This window comes from Trachypithecus francoisi, unplaced genomic scaffold, assembly GCF_009764315.1.
Source record: "Trachypithecus francoisi isolate TF-2019V2 unplaced genomic scaffold, Tfra_2.0 Lachesis_group2, whole genome shotgun sequence".
In the NCBI taxonomy this organism is placed as follows: domain Eukaryota; kingdom Metazoa; phylum Chordata; class Mammalia; order Primates; family Cercopithecidae; genus Trachypithecus; species Trachypithecus francoisi.
In genome coordinates this window covers 109,868,016-109,884,877 of record NW_022681465.1, presented here as the reverse complement: position 1 = coordinate 109,884,877, position 16,862 = coordinate 109,868,016, and the positions used below count along the sequence as shown (strand labels likewise).

Genomic DNA, 16,862 nt, shown 5'->3' with positions numbered 1-16,862 from the left:
TACAAAAAAATTATCCCAGCATGGTGGCGTGCACCTGTGGTCCCAGCTACTTGGGAGGCTGAGGCAGGGGAATCACTTGAACCCGGGAGGCAGAGGTTGAGGTGAGCCAAGATCATGCCACTGCACTCCAGCCTGGGCAACAAGAGCGAAACTCCATCTCAAAAAATAAAATAAAATAAAGCAAACCAACAAAAAACAATCCTCTCCTGCACACCTACCTCCTGGGGAGAATGGCAGGGCCAGCACCCTTGACAGGAACATGCCCCGGCTCTGTGCCTCTGGATATGGTGTGATAGCACATGCAATTCCCCAGGGGGACGTGAGAGGAGGCTGTGTGAGGATGCCAGATGGCAGAGCTGAGGGGCAGGTACTGTGACGAGGCAGGAGGAGAGGGTCTCACAGCTCATCCTGCCCCACACACCTCACTCAGCCATGGACAGGGCCAGGCAGCAGCAGGCACTGCTCCTCCTCCCCATCTGCCTCACCTTCACCTTCTCCCTCACCGCCGTGGTCAGCAGCCACTGGTGTGAGGGGATCCGGCGGGTGGTGAAGCCGCTGTGCCAGGACCAGCCAGGAGTGCAGCACTGCATTCACTTCAAACCGGACAACAGCAGCAATGGCAGGATGGACAACGACAGCCAGGCTGTCTTGTACATTTGGGAGCTGGGAGATGACAAGTTCATTCAGCGTGGGTTCCATGTGGGACTCTGGCAGTCCTGCGAGGAGAGCCTCAACGGTGAAGGTGAGCAAAGCCTGTAGATTCTGGGAGTGACAGGTGCGGGATGGGGCCGGGGCTCTGGAGCCAGGCTGTCTGGGTTTGAATCCTGCAGATTCTGGGGGTGACAGGTGTGAGATGGTGCAGGCGCTCTGGAGCCAGGCTGTCTGGATTTAAATCCTGCGTTTCCACTGACTGTCCCTTCACCTCTCTGAGCCTCGGTTTTCTCATCTATAAAATGGGAATAATAGCAGTACTTACCTCCAAGAGTGATTGTAAAGATGAAATGACCAGATTCACATACGGTGCTTGCCATAGGGCCTGGCACATTCCAAGTGTTTATTAAAATTAGCTTTTCTCATTTGTTCTTGTCACCCAATCCCTGGTATTTAAAATTATTTGGGAATGAAAGATGGCCCTGACCCAACTCGAAGGTGCATCCCTGTTATTTCTCCTGCCCTTGGAATGATCTTGGAGTGAATCTTTAAAAAAAGAAGAGTGTTTTTACCTCTCCAAGAATTCAGGAGGGAGGAATTTGACTCTTCTCTATTAGGCAGCCTGGCTGTAAACTCATGCTCAGGGACAGAATACTCCCCGCTTTCTGCTTGGGAAGCAAAACCCCCAAGGCAGAAAAAGGAGGAACCCTCCTCCCATCCCCATTTCTCTCCTGACCTCAGCTGATTCCAGTAAATGTCTCGTGCAACTTTGTACTTTTCCTGGAGTTTCTAATTGCCTTTTCTTTTTCCATTCTCATAGCATTTGTTTTTTATTCCTGAGGCCTAAGTAAAAGGCAACAAGAATGAACCCCCGAGGCCCAGCATGGTGGCTCATTCCTATAATCCTAGCACTTTGGGAAGCTGAGACAGGGGAATTGCTTGAGACCAGGAGTTAGAGACCAGCCTGGCAATGTAGGCAACATAGTGAGACCTCTCTTTACAAAAGCTTTTTTTAAAAAAAATTAGCTGGGCATGGTGGGGTGTGCCTGTGGTCCCAGCTATTCTGGGAGAATCTCTTGAGCCTAGGAGATTGAGGCTGCAGTGAGTCATGATCGTGTGACCACACTCCAGCCTGAATGATAGAGTGAGACCCTGTCTCAAATTAAAAAAAAAAAAAAAACACTCTGAGATGCTGTATGTTCCTCCCCACCACCCTATCTCCCCATGGTGGCCACTATGGGGCAGTCCCCAGCCTGAATGATCCTCCCATGTATCCAGGTCAGTGCCTGTGTCTTGTGCTTTAACTCTGGTACAGACACTGCCATAGCGCCTGGAGCTAAGGCTATTTAGGGACCTTCCCAGTTCCTCTCTTCTCAGGGAGTGCTATCTTCCTATGAGTCTCTTCTCTACCTTCATGGACAGATGCAAAAGTCTCAGGACCCTGCGTCCTGGAGGATTCCCAAGACAGTTCCAGAATTTTGGTGTGGAAACTGTATTCACCATACATATAGGCAAATCACTTGGGAAATTCCACCTCCTTTCCAAGTTCTCGTATGAAGGCTGCCTATAGTACTTCTGTTTCCACAGCTCTATATAGGCATCACACCAGTTATCAAATGTATCACCCAAGAAGATTGTAAAAGAAATATCCAGGTGCCCAGTCCTGGAGGTTCTAATTTAAGAGAACCGGGGTGGAGTCTAGAGGTCTGTATTCTTATTTTATTTTATTTTATTTTATTTTATTTTATTTTATTTGTTTTGAGACAGAATTTCCCTCTTGTTGCCCAGGCTGGAGTGCAACGGCACAATCTCAGCTCACTGCAACCTCCACCACCCAGGTTTTAAGCGATTATCCGGCCTCAGCTTCCCCAGTAGCTGAGATTACAGGCATGAGTCACTGTGCCCGGCCAAAACTTTTTTTTTTTTTTTTTGAGGCGGAGTCTCGCTCTGTCGCCTGGGCTGGAGTGCAGTGGCCGGATCTCAGCTCACTGCAAGCTCCGCCTCCCGGATTTACGCCATTCTCCTGCCTCAGCCTCCCAAGTAGCTGGGACTACAGGCGCCCGCCACCTCGCCCGGCTAGTTTTTGTATTTTTTTAGTAGAGACGAGGTTTCACTGTGTTAGCCAGGATGTTCTCAATCTCCTGACCTCGGGATCCGCCCGTCTCGGCCTCCCAAAGTGCTGGGATTACAGGCTTGAGCCAAAACTTTTTTTAAAAGAAAAAGAATAATACAGGCTAGGCGTGGTGGCTCATGCCTATAATCCCAGCACTTTGGAAGGCTGAGGCGGGCGGATCACCTGAGGTCAGGAGTTGGAGACCAGTCAACATGGTGAAACTCCATCTCTGCTAAAAATACAAAACAATAGCTGGGTATAGTGATGTGTGCCTGTAATCCCAGCTACTAGGGAGGCTGAAGCAGGAGAATCGCCTGAGCCCGGGAGGCAGAGGTTGCAGTGAGCCGAGACTGCACCATCGCACTCCAGCTTGGGCAACAAGAGCTTGGTGTGTGTAACTCAGTGTGTGTGGTGGTGGTGGTGGTGGTGGTGGTGGCAGCTTCTCAGCCTAAAACGAGCTGAAAGCAGGAGTAAGAGATGTGTGAGGCTCTTTCAGTTTCCTTCCTCTAGAGAAAGTCTGCTTGGCACTTCTGCAAACCCAGAGTGTTTACTTCACACACACACACACACACAGACATGCGCGCCCACACAGATACACACACGCACACACACACGCACACACACACAGACACGCACACACACAGACACGCACACACACACAGACACACACGCACACATGCAGAGACACACACACACAGAGACACACACGCACGTGCACATTTTCCTGGATCACACACACCACTGAAGGGTTTTTCCTATATTGTCAGGAGCACACACTGAATCTAAAGAGGGTTAGTGCTCTCCGTGATTCATGGACAACAGTAAGCAGAAATAAAGGATGCATTTCTTGACTTCTGTCTTCATCCATTCTCTGTTGCTTAGAATAGAATACCAGAAACTAGGTAATTTATAAAGAAAAGAAAGGTATCACTTAGAATTACGGAGGCTGGGAAATCCACGGTCAAGGGAGCACATCTGGTGAGAGAGCCTTCTTGCTGGGGAGGACTCTTCGCAGAGACCCAGGGAGGTGCAGGGCAGCCCATGGCGAGGGTGCTGAGCGTGCTAACATTCTCGCTCGGCCCTCTCCTCCTCTTCTTACAAAGTCACTAGTCCCAATTCTCATGAGAACCCATTAATTCATGAATGGATTAATCCATTCGCGAGAGCACAGCCCTCATGACCCAAGCAGCTCTTAAAGCTCCCACCTCTCAATACTGCCACACTAGGGGTTAAATTTCAACACGAGTTTGGGAGGGGACATTCAAACCATAGCAACTCCTTTCTGACTTATATGCGACTATATTCTTGCATCAGGACAGAAAGAGCTCTTAGTAAGTATCTCACTGGATGTCCTCAAAGATTACTCCACAGAGATGCCTTTTGAGATGCTCCTTGCGAAAGTAAACAAAAAGCGTCTGGAAGTCCAACAAATTGAAAAAGATTCCACATTACGTTTCATTTTCTTCTTGAAAATTCACGACACGTATTAGCACATCAAAATCTCTGAGAAGTCCCCCGATACAGAAACTTGTTTAACGTTACATATTCCAGTGCTTCCCCAAATTTATGGTGCGTAGAAGAGGTTTTTTATGTTTAATAAGGATTAATATTCTATAAGACTATTGTTTGGTGGAACGCACTTTGGGAAAGGCTGACCTGGAACAATAGAGCCATTTTACAGATGAGAAGACTGAGTTCTAGAGATGTGACCCATGACCCACGGAAGAGTGCACAGGTAGGAGCTGAAGGAGCTGGGCTTGGAACTCACATTGCATAACACTTAACCCTGACTTTGCCTGTTACCCCACAATGCACACACTTTAACTGAAGGGCAACAACTCTTATAATTATTGATGAACAATGTTGTGCCCATCAATTAAAAACAAAAAATATCTACTCAATCACCAAGGCACACGTTTACCTATGTAACAAACCTGCACATCCTGCCTATGTGCCCCGGAATTTAAAAGCGGAAGGAAAACAAACACACACAAACACACAAAACACCTCTGCTCACATTTTACATATTTCTTGATATAATAAGGTCATCCAGGTACACTTGGGTCTGTAATTATTGTCATCACTTTATTAAGAAGGAAGAAAGGACATCTTCCCCTGATCATCTCCTCCTCTCCCGCTTGTTTTTCTAAAGCAAAACAGTTTAGAATGAACTAATAATTAACTAATTATTTTTACTCCATAATGAATAAAGTAATACCAAACATGTTAGAGGACAAAACAAAAGCTATACGTCAAGGAGTTACAAACTCAAATGCTTATAGGAGGTCGTAGCAAAAGTGCGTGGAGCTGGGCTACGGGAATGCTGGTGACCTTGAACCTCCGTACCTCAGCTAAAGCAGCAGCCTCTCGCTCCCACCAGCGTCATGCTCGTGTGCACTTGTAAGCCCGATACGGTGTTATCACATGATCTGATTCTTCAAGGGAGGTAAGATGTTTGGATTTCTTTGTCCAATTTCTCCATTTTAAAATATCTTTTTTTTTTTTTTTTTTTTTTTTTGAGACGGAGTCTCGCTCTGCCACCCGGGCTGCAGTGCAGTGACCGGATCTCAGCTCACTGCAAGCTCCGCCTCCCGGGTTTACGCCATTCTCCTGCCTCAGCCTCCCGAGTAGCTGGACTACAGGCGCCCGCCACCTCGCCCGGCTAGTTTTTTGTATTTTTTAGTAGAGACGGGGTTTCACCGTGTGAGCCAGGATGGTCTCCATCTCCTGACCTCGTGATCCGCCCGTCTCGGCCTCCCAAAGTGCTGGGATTACAGGCTTGAGCCACCGCGTCCGGCGCATTTTAAAATATATTTTAAAAACGGCATGAGCCAAAAAAAATTATGTCTGCTGCAGAGTGTAGCTGGGGCTCCCAACTGGTGATTACACCACAAAGGCATCTGCCATTTAGTCTAATTTGTCACAGTACTTAGGAGATTTGGGGCATAAGAAAGAAAAGGGCTCAAACTGGAGGGAAACGGGCTGGAGCCCAAACAGTCCTTTGGAGAGAGGGTCAGGAGGGGTGAGGAGAGCAGAGCTCCAATCCCGGGAGGATGTGCCTCGGCCGTAAACAAGTCCAGGAAAGGGGCTTCTGCTGCCCTGTGGGGTCTCCCTGTGTGTTTTCCTTCTGAATGGGCTCCGTGTCCCTTAAAGTTGATCCTCCAGGAAGCCCTTACCTGGAGGGCTTTTCTTTGGTTTTTGTTTGTTTGTTTTTTACAGCGTCTCACTCTGTCACCCAGGCTGGAGTGCAGTGGCGGTGCGATCTCTGCTCACTGCAACCTCCGCCTCCCAGGTTCAAGCGATTATCCTGCCTCAGCCTCCTGAGTAGCTGGGATTACAGGCGCCCGCCACCACACCCAGCTATTTTTTTGTTTGTTTGTTTGTTTGTTTGTTTGTTTTGAGGCGGAGTCTCACTCTATCGCCCAGACTGGAGTGCAGTGGCCAGATCTCGGCTCACTGCAAGCTCCGCCTCCCGGGTTTTACGCCATTCTCCTGCCTCAGCCTCCCGAGTAGCTGGGACTACAGGCGCCCGCCACCTCGCCCAGCTAGTTTTTTGTATTTTTTAGTAGAGACGGGGTTTCACTGTGTTAGCCAGGATGGTCTCCATCTCCTGACCTCGTGATCCGCCCGTCTCGGCCTCCCAAAGTGCTGGGATTACAGGCTTGAGCCACCGCGCCCGGCCTTTTTTTGTATTTTTAGTAGAGATGGGGTCTCACCATGTTGGCCAGCCAGGATGGTGTCATTCTCCTGACCTCGTGATCCACCCACCTCGGCCTCCCAAAGTGCTGGGATTACAGGCGTGAGCCACCGCGTCCAGCCACCTGAAGTGCCTTTTTGAGACATCCTCTGCCCAAGCCACCCCCAAGAATTCTATCCTTTCTCCCCAGTGCCTAGAATGTCTTTAAAGGGAACCCACACCTTTGATCCCACACTCTGAAATGAAAATTTGCGGCAAACATTCCTGGCCCAGGCGGTACTTACATGAAATGTTCTTTTCCTTAGGCGAGTCTGTGCATCCACAAAATGCGTGGATTTTAGATTCTATGCTGTTGTGCTAAACTCAAAAAGTTCAGGGCAGAGGGACCCAGGCATCTCAGAAAGGACAGGGGTGGAGTGGGGGTCGGAGGAGAACAAACTGACAGAGGATGTCAGAGTCCGGCACGGAGGGATTGGACGCCACTTCCTCGGGCTGGCTTGCTGTCCTGCTTGGCTGCTGAAGCACTCGAGCTATGTAACACCCGCCTCCCCAGCTTCATGGGATTTATACAGATTTTTTCTTTTAATCCTGCTGGCTTTATTCAAAAGGAACACCATTTCTGAGGATTTGTGTTCATCAAAGGCGTCACTAGGCTCTGACTCTGGGCCCAAGCTAAACTCACCCGTCTAAGCTATTCTGAATTCTCTTAATGTCCTTGGCTGGCCTCCACCTTCTCTTTGCCCAGCCCTTGCTCTGTGCTGGCCTCATCTCTATTCCTGGTGGGAAAGGCAGTTCTCTTTAGAGGACAAGTTAGACCTTCACTCCTCAATGCATTAGGTAGAAAGACAAGAAGCGATTCAGTAAAGGCCTCTGAGTCTTAGGTGAGAAACTCCGGTTTTTAATTCTTGACTCTACCAACTCGTGTGAGCCTGGTCTCCTCCAGGTCCATAAAATCGAGATCATTGTACTTGCCCTTATTAATAACCCAACACTCAAAACAGTGGAAAGGCCAGGCGCGGTGGCTCACGCTTGTAATCCCAGCACTTTGGAAAGCCGAGGCGGGCGGATCACAAGGTCAGGAGTTTGAGATCAGCCTGGTCAACATGGTGAAACTCTGTCTCTACTAAAAACACAAAAAAGTAGCTGGGCATAGTGGCGGGCGCCTGTAATCCCAGCTACTCTGGAAGCTGAGGTGGGAGAATCGCTTGAACCTGGGAGGCAGAGGTTGCAGTGAGATCGTGCCACTGCACTCCAGCCCTGGCAACAGAGTGAGACTCCGTCAAAAACATAAATAAATAAATAAATGACTGTGGAATGCAGTTCACAAAATACTTTCACAAATCTCTCATCAGAGTCCTTTTATTAGACCCATTTTGCAGATGAGGAAAGGGAGGCTCAGAGAGGCCAGGAAACTTGCGATGATGACTGGCCGTGGCAGGACCATGCAGAGATGCCAGGCCTTGTGGATGTAAATGCCACACATTGCCTGTGGTATCCTTCTGCTGCCAACCTGCTGGCCTGACTCGCCAGGGTATAGTTAGGACTGGATGAGGCGACGTGAAAGAAGGCTCTGCATCAGCCCCCAAGTTCTCCGAGAGACAACAGGGTGTGAGGACTGAGGTGCTGCCAGTGCTTTGGGGACCTCCTTGGTATAACTAGGGAGGCTCAGATGAATTATTTCCTCGGTGACCATGGTACTGCTGCTAACATCAGAGAATCAACCAGGAGAAATGTCCAATCACATTAATCCAAAGTGACTTAATTCTAACGCTGCAGAGGCCACTGTGGCTGCCCACGGACTGACAGGTCCCTGATCCTGTTACCGTCAACTCCAGGCTGTGTAAATATTCTTCCTTGGGCCCCCTGGGATGGCCAATCATGTGACACACGAATCCCTGGCTGACATTTGAGTCAGCGTCCCAGCGGAGAAGCTCCAGGAAATGGTTCCATCATCACCCCAACCTGGGTTTCTCTTCTCCCTATAGCTCAGTGGAGGGGCGGTGCGGCAGTGTGAAGGAATGAGGCCCACAGGTACTTGGAGTTTCATGAGGATGGGCACAGCAAATGTTAAGGTTTATAAGGATTAGACATGCACTGCCAGAAGCATATGCTTGCACACATATCATCCTTCCCATGTGCTATGACTGGATATTTGTGTCCCCTCCCCAGGTTCATATGCTGAAACCCTAACCCCAATGTAATGGTATTAGGAGGTGGGGGCCTTTGGGTGGTGATTAGGTCATGAGGGTGGAGCCCTCACGGATAGAGTTAGTGCCCTTATAAGAAGAGGCTAGAGAGCTAGCCAGATCTCTTTCTGCCATGCGAGGTTACTACAAGAAGCTGTCTGCTGGCCAGGCATGGTGGCCCCTGCCTGTTATCCTAACACTTTGGGAGGCTGAGGTGGGCAGATTGCTTGAACCCAGGAGTTCGAGACCAGCCTTGGCTCAACATAGTGAGGCTCCATCTCTACAAAAAATAAAAAATTAAAAAAAAAATTAGCCAGGTGTGGTGGCGTGCACCTCTAGTCTTAGCTACTTGGGAGGCTGAGATGGAAGGATCATTTGAGCCCAGGAGATTTTGGCTGCAGTGAGCCGTGATCCATTGCATTCCAGCCTCGGTGACAGAGCAAAGCCCTGTCTCAAAAAATAAATAAAAGAAGCTCTCTGCACCCCGGAAGAGGGCCCTCACCAGAACCCAACCATGCAGGCATCTCAGACTTCCAGGCTCCAGATCTGAAAAGTTGTTCCTGTTGTTGATAAACAACCCCATCTATGGTAATTTGTTACAGGACTAAGACACTACAGGACCCTGAGGAGGTGGAAGGTGAATGCTGGGTGGTGCTGGGGAGGCAAAAAGATGGGCTCTGTGTTGGGAAGTCAGGTTGATGGAGAGAAGACATAAAAGCTAATAGGAGGAATTTAGACTTGATGCTAGGGAAAATAGGGAGGCATAGAGAGTTCTTGAATAGGAAAATTAAATTACTTGGGATTTTCTCTCCTATGAAAGAAAAAAAAAAGTCTACAGATGCTCCCTAAACTTCCTCTGTTCTTGGAATCTTCCAGCAATGGTAGCTTGCCCTTGGGGTTGCTTAGAGTCTGGAAATAAATAATGGTTCATGCTAACCACCGCAAAAATACTCTAATAGAACTCATTTTATTCTAATAAGATTTAAATGCATATGAACTGTGGTAGAAGCTTTCTTAAGTATTGTTTCATGTAATCTTCAAAGCAAGGCTAAGGCAGGGACTACTGGATCTATTCTGATGATAAGAATGCCTTTCCTTTGACGAGTCCATGGAAAATGCCTCATATCTTTCACACCGTGCTCTGCTTTAGCTCCCACCAGGGTCAGACTGGGGGCGGCTCCCTTGTCTCAGGCAACTTTGCACCCCCGGCACCTTTCCTTGATTGCATTAAGTTAGTGATGTAGCAGGACAGCACTGGGCTCTGCAGCCCTGAGATCTAACATGGAAACTGCCTCTACCTGCGCTGTCCTGAGTAAGTCACTTTCCCTCAGAGGCCCTTGAATGCACTACTCTAAACTGTGTGGGGATGAGCCAGAGGATTTCCCAGGCTGCTCCCACTCAACAGTCCATGATTCTATTTTGGGCCGACGTGTTAGTAGAGAGAGTGCAGGACACTCAGCTGGGACAGGACCCCAGAGGGTGACTTGCTATGTTCTCAATCCTCCATCTGTCACCCCCCAAACCAGAATTTGGTTACATCTTCACACCAAGTGGATATCCATGGACTTCAAATTTTAAAGGGAACTGCATATCTAAGGCTGTGACTCAAGATTTTTCACCTGATGTGTGCAACCTGACAGATGACACTCACATACAAATAATACCTATCCCCCTGGAAAACGTAAATGAGTCTGGTGGTGGGTTCTGCCCAATACCTGGTACACACACGATTCTTCCCTTTCTTTCATAGTCAAGAAAGCATGAAGAAATGCAAGCAAATGCGTGACTCACATGCTAAGAGTCTTAGTAACAGACATGGCTCTGAATCTGCTCTCACTCATTTAAAAATAAATTGCAAACTTTGATCATTTCCCTTCAACGAGAAGCCAATTATTTCAGATTCATATCATAATGAATGCTATTTCCAAAGCTGAGAACCCCTGGTCTAAGACTTGCAGTATTAGTCCAGAGAGGCTAGGTTAGGCTGCAATAACAAACAACCCCCCCAAATTCCAGAGCTTCAAACCAACACATTTATTTTTAGCTCATTCTGTATAGACTTTTCAGGTTGGCAAGGGGTCTGCCCTCATTGTAGCTATTCAGGGGCCCGGGCTGATGGAGACTCCCTCTTGACATGGGCCTCTGGGATCACAGAGCAAGGGAACAAGAACCAGGGGAAAATACATTGGCTCTTAAAGCTGCTCAGATCCATCTCGTTTTTGCTCCCAGTTTATCGGTCAAAGCCAGAGTCCAATAGGGCAGATTATATCATGCTCCCACACAGAGGGGCAGCTCACGTCCCTGACATGAAGTAAAGCAGGCTGCACACTCCCCATTCCTCATCCAGTTAAGGGGCTAGAAATACACCATTTGCCCCCTGGTTGTGAAGGGTAACCCACTTCTGGATGCATTTTTATCTTTCAGATGAAAAGTGTAGGAGTTTCCAGAGCATAGTGCCAGCTGAAGAACAAGGTAAATACCTTACTCATACTCTGCCCACCAGCACTCCTCATAGCTTGGACTATTTTTATAGTTTTATTGGGAATAGGGGAAATGATGAGGGAGTCATTGATGATTTTTCCACGAAGTCAAGTCCAAAAGGTAGAACCACAGGCTCTCTTCCTGTGCCCTATAACCAGTGGTGTGCTCACAAATGTTTTAACAGCCTACTTTGTAGCGTGAATGGGAAGCCCTGATTGGCAGCACTGGCCGTGTTCCATGGTGTAAATGTTCCCACCACAGCCAATTTCAATTGCAAGATGAACACAGCTCTCAGTTGCAAGATGAATGCAGAGCTGTGAGATGTGCTTCAGCACACCACTGCCTAGAGCAGTTTTTCTTCTCTCTAAAGCTCCCTAACACTCAGTATCTTTGTAATTACTTTCTTAGTGTCTGTTCTCCCAGCTGGAGTAGAGGTTTTGTGAAGGTATGGATCACGTCTATTCATTGCTTTGTCTTCATTACCTAACTTGCCTTAGAGGAGTCCTTTTGCAAAGATGAGTTTCCCTTGCTGTTCCCTTTCTCCACTGCCCTCCACTGCCAACAGAGTTCCTTGAAGCCACAGGTGGGGTCCTCTCCAGAAGGTAAACAAGTGACTTCCACAGAAACAAATGAGGTTTTGGTACCTGCAGACAGGGCTCTCCAACTCACAGACCCTCCGCCCCGAGGTTTGTGTATCTTTTTCTTGCAAAAGGCAAAGATGATATCTCCTGGTAAAATCAAAACATCATGGTGAGAGGTGAGGCTAGCTGGACTTCCTGGGTCTAGTGGGGACTTGGGGGACTTTTCTGTCTTACAAGAGGTTTGTAAAACACACCAATCAGCACTCTGTAAAATGCACCAATCAGCAGAATTCTAAAAGTAGCCAATCACGGGGAGGATTGAAAAAAGGGCACTCTGATAGGACAGAAATGGAACATGGGCAGGGCCAATAAGGGAATAAAAAAGCTGGCCACCCCAGCCGGCAGCGGCTACCCTCTCAGTCCGCTTCCACTCTCTGGAAGCCTTGTCCTTTCACTCTTCACAATAAACCTTGCTACCTCTCACTCTTTGGGTCTGTGCCACCTTTAAGAGCTGTAACAGTCACTGCGAAGGTCGGTGTCTTGGTTCTTTAAGTCAGTGAGACCATGAACCCACTGGCAGGAACCAACTCCAGACACAATGGTAGTTTTTGAGCCAGGGCATGGAGACCTGCAGCACCACTCATGCCCTCACAGCAGGGCTTTGCTTAGTTTCCCCCACTCCACACCCCCCCTCAGCTATGGGCAATCCCTACAACTGTCTCTTTCAGCCCTGAGGAGTGCCTTTCCATTGCCAGCTTTCTAAGATTCAGCAGAGAGGCATCTGTGATTTTCACTCCAGCGTGTCTGTTTTTCATGTTTTGTTTAGAAATGAGCTAAATCAAAGGACTGAACATTTTAGTACTTCTGCATTAGAAATGCTCAGCGTTTGCAACATCCCTTTCTTTGGCAGGTGTTTTGTGGCTGTCCATCGGGGGCGAGGTACTGGATATGGTTCTGATACTGACAAGTGCCATCCTCCTGGGCTCCAAAGTGAGTTGTCGCAGCCCTGGGTTCGGCTGGCTCAGGGTGGATGCCTTGGTAGCCATCTTCATGGTACTGGCAGGTACTTTCCAACAGCATCCTTGGAACAGGCTGCCCCAGAGGGAAAGCAGAGCGCCAGGCTGGACATGCGGACATGTTCATTGCCATAGAACAGGCTGGCTCTTTCCCGTCAATGGTCATTTGAGCAGGGCAGGTCGTCCACTGGATAAGTCACCAATGAATTCCATTGGATGGAGACAATATTCCTAGGGTGACAGATGAAAAGGGGCTAGGCACAGATGGAAAGTGAAATTTATCCGTGTATCTTTAGCACAACCAGGGAAGAGGGTGCCCTGGCTCTGACAGCTGACATCACTTCACTGAAAACAGTGCTTAGGCATGAGTCTGTGGAGGGATCCTGCCCAGGTGCAGACGTCTCCTTAACGGTTGTATGACCTCAGGCAAGTTACTTAACTTCTCTAAGACAGAACACTATAACGTATCTCAAAACACTTTGGCAATAACTAAGTAAGAGTGCACCTAGTATAGAAAAAGTACTCAATAGATGGTAGTTTAAAAAAAAAAAAAAGTATCCACATTTGGTATAAATATTCCATTAAAATAAATAACTCCTTTTTTTTAGTTCTACTTCTGTGTTCTCCAAGCAACTTTTAAAGTCACTTAGTTGGGTCTCCTAAGAGGGCCTTTCCAGGGAGAAAGAACCTTGAACAAATGACTTCCTTTAGTCCTCAAACCGGATACGAAAAGTTACTTATGTTAAGTTAATCATGTAGCAGGTCAATTTGTACATCGTTGTCGTGCTTGATAAGTGTCATGCATCTTTCCTAAGTCCTTTTTTTTAAATGTCCCTTTTCATTATTTTATTTTACTTATTTATTTATTTTGGGATGAGGTCCCCTCAGGGTGGTTTCAAACCCCTGAGCTTAAGCAATCCTCCCTCCTCAGCCTCCCGAGTACCTGGGATTACAGGTGCATGCTACCATGCCTACCTCCCTCAAGTCTTATCCTCAGTGAATGGGATGATAAAATCCAATTTCTGATCTTCTTAGGAAGGAACCAGGCCATAGAGACTCCTGCCCAGGTTCTGACAGGTCCTCCTCGATTGTGTGTTTCTGGATGTCTCTTCATTTTCTTTTTTTTCTGAGACGGAGTCTCGCTCTGTCGCCCAGGCTGGACTGCAGTGGCCGGATGTCAGCTCACTGCAAGCTCCGCCTCCCGGGTTTACGCCATTCTCCTGCCTTAGCCTCCCGAGTAGCTGGGAGTACAGGCGCCCGCCACCTCGCCTGGCTAGTTTTTTGTATTTTTTAGTAGAGACGGGGTTTCACCGTGTTAGCCAGGATGGTCTCGATCTCCTGACCTCGTGATCCGCCCGTCTCGGCCTCCCAAAGTGCTGGGATTACAGGCTTGAGCCACCGCGCCCGGCCTCTTCATTTTCAATTGTGGGAAAGAGATGTCCAGCGGAGTGTTTAAGGATGAATACATGCAGATACATCAAAAGGACTTTATGAATGCTAGAGAGCTCCTTACAGCCAAAACACGCAGCATAGAGTTCTTTCATCATATGTCTTCTTAATTGTGGCTCACAGAGCTTTCCTTGCGCAGGGCTCCTAGGCATGGTGGCCCACATGATGTACACAACCATTTTTCAAATCACTGTGAACCTTGGACCAGAAGATTGGAAGCCTCAGACCTGGGACTATGGCTGGTCATATTGGTAAGTTGCTTGGTCATTGTGCTTAAGTCCTGGAGGGTCAGGAGAGATGCACATAAAGATGAACGTAAGTTTTTTTTGTTTTTGCTTGTTTGTTTGTTTATTTGTTTTGAGACGGAGTCTTGCTCTGCTGCCCAGGCTGGAGTGCAGTGGCACAATCTCGGCTCACTGCAAGCTCTGCCTCCTAGGTTCATGCCATTCTCCCGAGTAGCTAGGACTATAGGCACACACCACCCCACCCAGCTAATTTTTTTTTTTTTTGTATTTTTTAGTAGAGATGGGGTTTCACCGTGTTAGCCAGGATGGTCTCAATCTCCTGACCTCATGATCTGCCCACCTCGGCCTGCCAAAGTGCTGGGATTACAGGCGTGAGCCACCGCGCCCAGCCAAACATAAGTTTTATAGGATGACCAACCTTGGTCATAGTGCTGGCATCTGCCAGTATGTGACTTTGGGTGAATTCTGTGACCCATCTGTAGCCCAATTCCCTCATCTATAAAGTGAGGATACTTGCCTCAAATATTTGTATAGGGATTTAAAGAGATTATGTTTATAAAACTCTTTGCACCTAGTAAAGTCCCCGAGAAATGGAGACATTGTTGATGTTCAGTTCTTAAACATGGTGTGGGAGGAAGTGTCTTGATCTATAACTCCTAATAAATACTTCAACGGGGGGAGATCCAGCCCCTGTTTCTAACACAAAGACAAGGTCATGACATGGGAATTCTGTCTCTAACGGACTCGACCACATTATGCAAGGCCACAGGGGTTCTCTTTGATGTGGACCTCTGAAGCATATCATATCTTAAAAATAGATGTACATAACTTACATTTTCATCTTATATAACAACCTCTTATGTTACTTTCCTCTTTGTAAAACGCATAACACGTTCAGGGCTCATTCCCTCATCCTACTATTCTAGGATTCAGTGAACGCATGTGTGTTACTGTGAGCCATATGCTTCGTGAGTTGCTAGAGTCTGAACTTTTCTTAGTCTTCATCTTCCCATTCTGAAGGTGTTAATTTTTACAACTGTTTCTCTGGGCACCTGTCCCTCCACCTGTTTGTCACTTAGCTGCCCCCCTTTGAATTAGGGCTGTTGGTTCTCAGGGGCTATCACTGGCACCTTACACCGTTGAGAGTGTAGTTGCAGCAGAACTCAGATGAATTGTAGGTGGATTCTCAACTCTGGCCAATTTGTACTGCACTCCTTTTGCTATGGATGGAAGGAAATTCCAAACACTAAAGGAGTCTGAAGAATGGTCTGTTTGTTTCCAATATCGTTTTGTTTTGTTTTTGTTTTCTGTAACTTTCAATTACTTAAGTTTTAGCAAAAGAAGTATGTAAATGGTTGTTAAAAATCAAATAGCACTAAGAATAAAAGTCGATCCATTCCATTCTCTCCCTGTGCCACCCTTCTGATACCCACCAAGTTCATTCTGTTTGCGCTTAGTAAACCAGTTACTGTGACAATGGGTCTTACAAAAGATTCACAGGGCAGATAAAACATTTATTCACAGGGCAGTCTGATAAGGAGGTGGGAGAATAGCTCTAAAATCCGCCTCCCTGAAGATAAGGCTTAGGGATATTTATGGGTTAAAGAAGCGGGGTGGTCTAAGGCCAAGAGGAAAGGTGATTGGCAGTGGGGAAAAATAAAGTCATTGGTAATCTGTGCAAGCATAGCCAGGGTTCATGGCTCTTCACAGGACTCATGCTCAGAAAATGGTAGCATTAGCATGTTCTGAGGGTAGAGTTTTTGGCCTTCTGACATCAAAAGGCTGCCTCCCAGGCACTTGTAGAGGATCAGCTGAAGGATCAGTGGTCTCAACCAGTTTGAACTGGATAGGAGCTACCCCAAGTTCCTGAAAAACAAGCAACCATTACCATGGTGACATATACATCATAAATGTTATCTGTAAGGAAGCCAGTGAAGGTTAAGTTATAGAATTTAGTGGTGTGGCTTTTAGCTACATGGGGAGGAAAAAAAGCAAGCGACTGAAAGCAAGCAGGGCAGGTTAGGTTTGGTGGACCTAATCAGATTAGCTTCTCAGCTTCACTTCCAACCCCCAAGGCCCTCAGTCTTCCAGCCCTATTCCAGGCTGGTTGCTGTCTAGAGCTATTATGAGACTTCCCTGCGCCACTCCCTTATCTTTGAATGCTGTTTCTTAGGTCCCATTACCTTATCTTATTTAGTTTACATCTACCTTTTCTGGGAGTACATCCTTCAGTAGCTTCCTAAGAAAGGATCCAATGAGAGATAAATTATTTTACTCCTTGCATGCCTGGAAATTCAATACTCCATAATTGATTGATCATTTGGCACAGTGCAGAATTCTCTGTTGGAAATCATTTTCCCATAGAATTTTGATGGCCGTACTCCATTTTCTTATAGCATTCATAATTTCTGTCAAGAGTCCAGCACCATTCTGATTCATGTGC

General features: G+C 47.3%; 1 pseudogene; it reads left to right on the top strand.

The window, feature by feature from the left end:
* The first annotated feature begins 432 nt into the window (after positions 1-432).
* LOC117066076 lies at positions 433-15,570 on the top strand (annotated as a pseudogene).
* The last annotated feature ends 1,292 nt before the right edge of the window (positions 15,571-16,862 follow it).